Genomic DNA, 8,552 nt, shown 5'->3' on the forward strand with positions numbered 1-8,552 from the left:
TACAAGAGGAATGACACTCTAACTTTCTATGATTTGAACCTTACCTGTGAGTCCAGTTTTAGATTCCGATGCTTCATTTCAGGTTTACTGTATCCCTTGGACCTTCTAATTGACGATGACACACAGAAATTGCATCCGAATTTAATACAAAAGGAACAATGCCGAATTAAGTAAAAGATGACAGACACTCTAACTTTCTGTGATTTGAACCTCTCCTGTGAGACCGGTTTTGGATTCCGATGCTTCACTTCAGGTTCACAGTATCCCTTGGACCTTCTTATTGACGATGAAACACAGAAATTGCATCCGAATTTAATACAAAGGGCACAATGCCGCCTTAAGTGCAAGAGGACTGACACTCTAACTTTCTATGATTTGAACCTCTCCTGTGAGTCCAGTTTGAGATTCTGATGCTTCACTTCCGGTTTACTGTATCCCTTGGACCTTCTTATTGACGAAGAAACACAGAAATTTCATCCGAATTTAATACAAAATACACAATCCTGACTTAAGTACAAGAGGACTGCCACTCTAACTTTCTATGATTTAACCGCTCCTGTGAGTCCAGTTTTAGATTCCGATGCTTTCTCTTTAGGTTTTCTGTATACCTTGGACCTTCTTATTGACGATGAAGCACAGAAATTTCATCCGAATTTAATACAAAAGGCACAATGCCGACTTAAGTACAAGAGGACTGACACTCTAACTTTTATGATTTAAACCTCTCCTTTGAATCCAGTTTTAGATTCCGATGCTTCACTTCAGGTTTACTGTATACCTTGGACCTTCTTAATGACGATGAATCACAGAAATTTCATCCGAATTTAATGCAAAAGGCACAATGCCGACTTAAGTACAAGAGGACTGGCACTCTAACTTTCCATGATTTTAACCTCTCCTGTGTGTTGAGTTGTAGATTCCGATGCTTCACTTCAGGTGTATTGTAAATCTTGGACATTCTTATTGACGATGAAACACAGAAATTGCATCCGAATTTAATACAAAAGGCACAATGCCGACTTAAGCACAAGAGGACTGACAAACTAACTTTCTATGATTTGAACCTCCCCTGTGAGTTGAGTTGTAGATTCCGATGCTTCACTTCAGGTTTTCTGTATACCTTGGACATTATTATTGACGATGAAAAACAGAAATTGCATCCGAATTTAGTACAAAAGGCACAATGCCGACTTAAGTACAAAAGGACTGACACACTAACTTTCTATGATTTGAACCTCTCCTGTGAGTTCAGTTTTAGATTCCGATGCTTCACTTCGGGTTTGCTGTACCCCTCGGACCTTCTTATTGACGATGAAACACAGAAATTGCATCCGAATTTAATACAAAAGGCACAATGCTGACTTAAGTACAAAAGGACTGACACTCTAACTTTCTATGATTTGAAACTCTCCTGTGAGTCCAGTTTTAGATTCTGATGCTTCACTTCAGGTTTACTGTACACCTTTGACCTTCTTATTGACGTTGAAACACAGAAATTGCATCCGAATGTAATACAAAAGGCACAATGCCGACTTATGTACAAGAGGACTGACACTCTAACTTTCTATGATTTGAACCTCTCCTGTGAGTCCAGTTTTAGATCCGATGCTTCACTTCAGGTTTACTGTATTCCTAGGACCATCTTATTGAAGATGAAACACAGAAATTGCATCCGAATTTAATACAAAAGGCAAAATGCCGACTTAAGTACAAGAGGACTGACACTCTAACATTCTATGATTTGAACCTCTCCTGTGAGTCCAGTTTTAGATTCCGACGCTTCACCTCAGGTTTACTGTATACCGTGGACCTTCTTATTGACGATGAAATACAGAAATTGCATCCGAATTTAATTCAAAGGCACAATGCCGACTTATGTACAAGAGGACTGACACTATAACTTTCAATGATTTTAACCCCTCCTGAAAGTCCAGTTATAGATTCCGATGCTTCACTTCAGGTTTACTGTATCCCCCGGATCTTCTTATTGACGATGAAACACAGTAATTGCATCTGAATTTAACACAAAAGGCACAATGCCGACTTCAGTACAAGAGGACTGACACTGTAACTTTCTATGATTTGAACCTCGCCTATGAGTCCAGTTTTAGATTCCGTTGCTGCACTTCACGTTTACTGTATTCCTTGGCCCTAGTTAGTGACGATGAAACACAGAAATTGCATCCGAATTTAATACAAATGGCACCATGAGGACTTATGTACAAGAGGAATGACACTCTAACTTTCTATGATTTGTACCTTATCTGTGTGTCCAGTTTTAGATTCCGATGCTTCATTTCAGGTTTACTGTATTCCTTGGACTTTCTAATTGACGAAGAAACACAGAAATTGCATCCGAATTTAATACAAAAGGCACAATGCCGAATAAAGTAAAAGAGGACAGACACTCTAACTTTCTACGATTTGAACCTCTCCTGTGAGCCCGGTTTTCGATTCCGATACTTCACTTCAGGTTCACAGTATCCCTTGGACCTTCTTATTGACGATGAAACACAGAAATTGCATCCGAATTTAATACAAATGGCACCATGCCGACTTAAGTACAAGAGGAATGACACTCTAACTTACTATGATTTGAACCTTACTGTGAGTCCAGTTTTAGATTCCGATGCTTCAATTCAGGTTTACTGTATCCCTTGGACCTTCGAATTGACGATGACACACAGAAATTGCATCCGAATTTAATACAAAAGGAACAATGCCGACTTAAGTAAAAGATGATAGACACTCTAACTTTCTGTGATTTGAACCTCTCCTGTGGGCCCGGTTTTGGATTCCGATGCTTCACTTCAGGTTCACAGTATCCCTTGGACCTTCTTATTCACGATGAAACACAGAAATTGCATCCGAATTTAATACAAAAAGGCACAATACCGCCTTAAGTACAAGAGGACTGACACTCTAACTTTCAATGATTTGAACCTCTCCTGTTAGTCCAGTTTTGGATTCCGATGCTTCACTTCAGGTTTACTCTAAACCTTGGACCTTCTTATAGATGATGAAATACAGAAATTGCATCCGAATTTAATACAAAAGGCACAATGCCGCCTTAAGTACAAGAGGACTGACACTCTAACGTTCTATGATTTGAACCTCTCCTGTGAGTCCAGTTTTAGATTCCGATGCTTCACTTCAGGTTTTCTGTATCCCTTGGACCTTCTTATTGACGATGAAGCACAGAAATTGCATCCGTATTTAATATAAAAGGCACAATGCCGACTTAAGTACAAAAGGACTGACACACTAAATTTCTATGATTTGAACCTCTCCTGTGAGTTCAGTTTTAGATTCCGATGCTTCACTTCAGGTTTACTGTACCCCTTGGACCTTCTTATTGACGCTGAAACACAGAAATTGCATCCAAATTTCATACAAAAGGCACAATGCCGCCTTAAGTACAAGAGGACTGACACTCTAACGTTCTATGATTTGAACCTCTCCTGTGAGTCCAGTTTTAGATTCCAATGCTTCACTTCAAATTTACCGTATCCCTTGGTCCTTCTCATTGACGATGAAACACAGAAATTTCGTCCGAATTTAATACAAAAGGCACAATGCCGACTTAAGTACAGGAGGACTGACACTCTAAGTTTCTATGATTTGAACTTCGCCTTTGAGTCCAGTTTTAGATTCCGATGCTGCACTTCAAGTTTACTGTATCCCTTGGAGCTTCTTATTGACGATGAAACACAGAAATTGCATCCGAATTTAATACAAATGACACCATGCCGACTTAAGTACAAGAGGACTCACACTCTAACTTTCTATGATTTGAACCTTACCTGTGAGTCCAGTTTTAGATTCCGATGCTTCATTTCAGGTTTACTGTATTCCTTGGACCTTCTAATTAACGATGAAACACAGAAATTGCATCCGAATTTAATACAAAAGGCACCATGCTGCCTTAAGTACAAGAGGACTGACACTCTAACTTTCTATGATTTGAACCTCTCCTGTGAGTCCAGTTTTGGATTCCGATGCTTCACTTCAGGTTTACTCTATACCTTGGACCTTCTTATTGATGATGAAATACTGAAATTGCATCCGAATTTAATACAAAAGGAACAATGCCGACTTAAGTACAAGAGGACTGACACTCTAACGTTCTATGATTTGAACCTCTCCTGTGAGTCCAGTTTTAGATTCCGATGCTTCACTTCAAGTTTACCGTATCCCTTGGTCCTTCTCACTGACGATGAGACACAGAAATTGCATCCGAATTTAATACAAATGGCACAATGCCAACTTAAGTACAAGAGGACTGACACTCTAACTATCTATGATTTGAACCTCTCCTATGAGTCCAGTTTGAGATTCTGATGCTTCACTTCAGGTTTACTGTATCCCTTGGACCTTCTTATTGACGAAGAAACACAGAAATTTCATCCGAATTTAATACAAAAGGCACAATGCCGACTTAAGTACAAGAGGACTGCCACTCTAATTTTCTATGATTTAACAGCTCCTGTGAGTCCAGTTTTAGATTCCGATGCTTTCTCTTTAGGTTTTCTGTATAACTTGGACCTTCTTATTGACGATGAAGCACAGAAATTTCATCCGAATTTAATACAAAAGGCACAATGCCGACTTAAGTACAAGAGGACTGACACTCTAACGTTCTATGATTTGAGCCTCTCCCTTGAATCCAGTTTTAGATTCCGATGCTTCACTTCAGGTTTACTGTATACCTTGGACCTTCTTATTGACGATGAAACACAGAAATTGCATCTGAATTTAATGTAAAAGGCACAATGCCGACTTAAGTACAAGAGGACTGACACTCTAACTTTCCATGATTTTAACCTCTCCTGTGTGTTGAGTTGTAGATTCCGATGCTTCACTTCAGGTGTATTGTAAATCTTGGACATTCTTATTGACGATTAAACACAGAAATTGCATCCGAATTTAATACAAAAGGCACAATGAGGACTTAAGCACAAGAGGACTGACACTCTAACTTTCTATGATTTGAACCTCTCCTGTGAGTTGAGTTGTAGATTAAGATGCTTCACTTCTGGTTTACTGTATACCTTGGACATTCTTATTGACGATGAAAAACAGAAATTGCATCCGAATTTAATACAAAAGGCACAATGCCAACTTAAGTACAAGAGGGCTGACACTCAACGTTCTATGATTTGAACCTCTCCTGTGAGTCCAGTTTTAGATTCCGATGCTTCACTTCAGGTTTACTGTATCCCTTGGACCTTCTTATTGACGATGAAGCACAGAATATGCATCCGAATTTAATATAAAAGGCACAATGCCGACTTAAGTACAACAGGACTGACACTAACTTTCTATGATTTGAACCTCTCCTGTGAGTTCAGTTTTAGATTCCGATGCTTCACTTCAGGTTTACTGTATACCATGGACCATCTTATTGACGATGAAACACAGAAATTGCATCCGAATTTAATACAAAAGGCACAAAGCCGACTCAAGTACATGAGGACTGACACTCTAACTTACTATGATTTGAACCTCTCCTGTGAGTTGAGTTGTAGATTCCGATGCTTCGCTTCAGGTTTACTGTATACCTTGGACATTCTTATTGACGATGAAACACAGAAATTGCATCCGAATTTAATACAAAAGGCACAATGCCAACTTAAGTACAAGAGGACTGACACTCTAACGTTCTATGATTTGAACCCCTCCTGTGAGTCCAGTTTTAGATTTAGATGCTTCACTTCAGGTTTACTGTATCCTTTGGACCTTCTTATTGACGATGAAGCACAGAAATTGCATGCGAATTTAATACAAAAGGCACAATGCCGACATAAGTACAAGGGGACTGACGCTCTAACTTTCTATGATTTAACCGCACCTGTGAGTCCAGTGTTAGATTCCAATGCTTCACTTCAGGTTTACTGTATCCCTTGGACCTTCTTATTGACGATGAAACACAGATATTGCATCCGAATTTAATACAAAAGGCACAATGCTGACTTAAGTACAAGAGGACTGTCACTCTAACTTTCTATGATTTGAACCTCTCCTGTGAGTCCAGTTTTAGATTCCGATGCTTCACTTCAGGTTTACTGTATACCTTGGACCTTCTTATTGACGTTGAAACACAGAAATTGCATCCGAATTTAATACAAAAGGCACAATGCCGACTTATGTACAAGAGGATTGACACTCTAACCTTCTATGATTTGAACCTCTCCTGTGAGTCCAGTTTTAGATCCGATGCTTCACTTCAGGTTTACTGTATTCCTAGGACCATCTTATTGAAGATGAAACACAGAAATTGCATCCGAATTTAATACAAAAGGCACAATGCCGACTTACGTACAAGAGGACTGACACTCTAACATTCTATGATTTGAACCTCTCCTGTGAGTCCAGTTTTAGATTCCGACGCTTCACCTCAGGTTTACTGTATACCTTGGACCTTCTTATTGACGATGAAATACAGAAATTGCATCCGAATTTAACACAAATGCACAATGCCGACTTATGTACAAGAGGACTGACATTATAACTTTCAACGATTTTAACCCCTCCTGAGAGTCCAGTTATGGATTCCGATGCATCACTTCAGGTTTACTGTATCCCTCGGATCTTCTTATTGACGATGAAACACAGAAATTGCATCTGAATTTAATACAAAAGGCACAATGCCGACTTAAGTACAAGAGGACTGACACTCTAACTTTCTATGATTTGAACCTCTCCTGTGAGTCCAGTTTTAGATTCCGTTGGTTCACTTCAGGTTTACTGTATCATTTGGACCTTCTTATTGACGATGAAACACAGAAATTGCATCCGAATTTAATACAAAATGCACAATGCCGACTTACGTACAAGAGGACTGACACTCTAACTTTCTATGATTTGAACCTCTCCTGTGAGTCCAGTTAAGATTCCGATGCTTCAATTCAGGTTTACTGTATCCCTTGGACCTTCTTATTGACGATGAAACACAGAAATTGCATCCGAATTTAATACAAAAGGCACAATGCCGACTTAAGTACAAGAGGACTGACACTCTAACTTTCTATCATTTGAACCTCGCCTTTGAGTCCAGTTTTAGATTCCGATGCTGCACTTCAAGTTTACTGTATTCCTTGGCCCTTCTTATTGACGATGAAACACAGAAATTGCATCCGAATGTAATACAAATGGCACCATGCCGACTTAAGTACAAGAGGAATGACATTCTAACTTTCTATGATTTGAACCTTACCTGTGAGTCCAGTTTTAGATTCCGATGCTTCATTTCAGGTTTACTGTATCCCTTGGACCTTTTAATTGACGATGACACACAGGATGCATACGAATTTAATACAAAAGGAACAATGCCGACTTAAGTAAAAGATGACAGACACTCTAATTTTCTGTGATTTGAACCTCTCCTGTGAGCCCGGTTTTGGATTCCGATGCTTCACTTCAGGTTCACAGTATCCCTTGGACCTTCTTATTGACGATGAAACACAGAAATTGCATCCGAATTTAATACAAAAAGGCACAATACCGCCTTAAGTACAAGAGGACTGACACTCTAACTTTCAATGATTTGAACCTCTCCTGTTAGTCCAGTTTTGGATTCCGATGCTTCACTTCAGGTTTACTCTAAACCTTGGACCTTCTTATAGATGATGAAATACAGAAATTGCATCCGAATTTAATACAAAAGGCACAATGCCGCCTTAAGTACAAGAGGACTGACACTCTAACGTTCTATGATTTGAACCTCTCCTGTGAGTCCAGTTTTAGATTCCGATGCTTCACTTCAGGTTTACTGTATCCCTTGGACCCTCTTATTGACGATGAAGCACAGAAATTGCATCCGTATTTAATATAAGAGGCACAATGCCGACTTAAGTACAAAAGGACTGACACACTAACTTTCTATGATTTGAACCTCTCCTGTGAGTTCAGTTTTAGATTCCGATGCTTCACTTCAGGTTTACTGTGCCCCTTGGACCTTCTTATTGACGATGAAACACAGAAATTGCATCCGAATTTAATACAAAAGGCACAATGCCGCCTTAAGTACAAGAGGACTGACACTCTAACGTTCTATGATTTGAACCTCTCCTGTGAGTCCAGTTTTAGATTCCGATGCTTCACTTCAGGTTTACTGTATACCTTGGACCTTCTTATTGACGTTGAAACACAGAAATTGCATCCGAATTTAATACAAAAGGCACAATGCCGACTTATGTACAAGAGGATTGACACTCTAACCTTCTATGATTTGAACCTCTCCAGTGAGTCCAGTTTTAGATCCGATGCTTCACTTCAGGTTTACTGTATTCCTAGGACCATCTTATTGAAGATGAAACACAGAAATTGCATCCGAATTTAATACAAAAGGCACAATGCCGACTTACGTACAGGAGGACTGACACTCTAACATTCTATGATTTGAACCTCTCCTGTGAGTCCAGTTTTAGATTCCGACGCTTCACCTCAGGTTTACTGTATACCTTGGACCTTCTTATTGACGATGAAATACAGAAATTGCATCCGAATTTAACACAAAGGCACAATGCCGACTTATGTACAAGAGGACTGAC

Source organism: Schistocerca serialis, chromosome 9 (assembly GCF_023864345.2).
Source record: "Schistocerca serialis cubense isolate TAMUIC-IGC-003099 chromosome 9, iqSchSeri2.2, whole genome shotgun sequence".
Classification (NCBI taxonomy): domain Eukaryota; kingdom Metazoa; phylum Arthropoda; class Insecta; order Orthoptera; family Acrididae; genus Schistocerca; species Schistocerca serialis.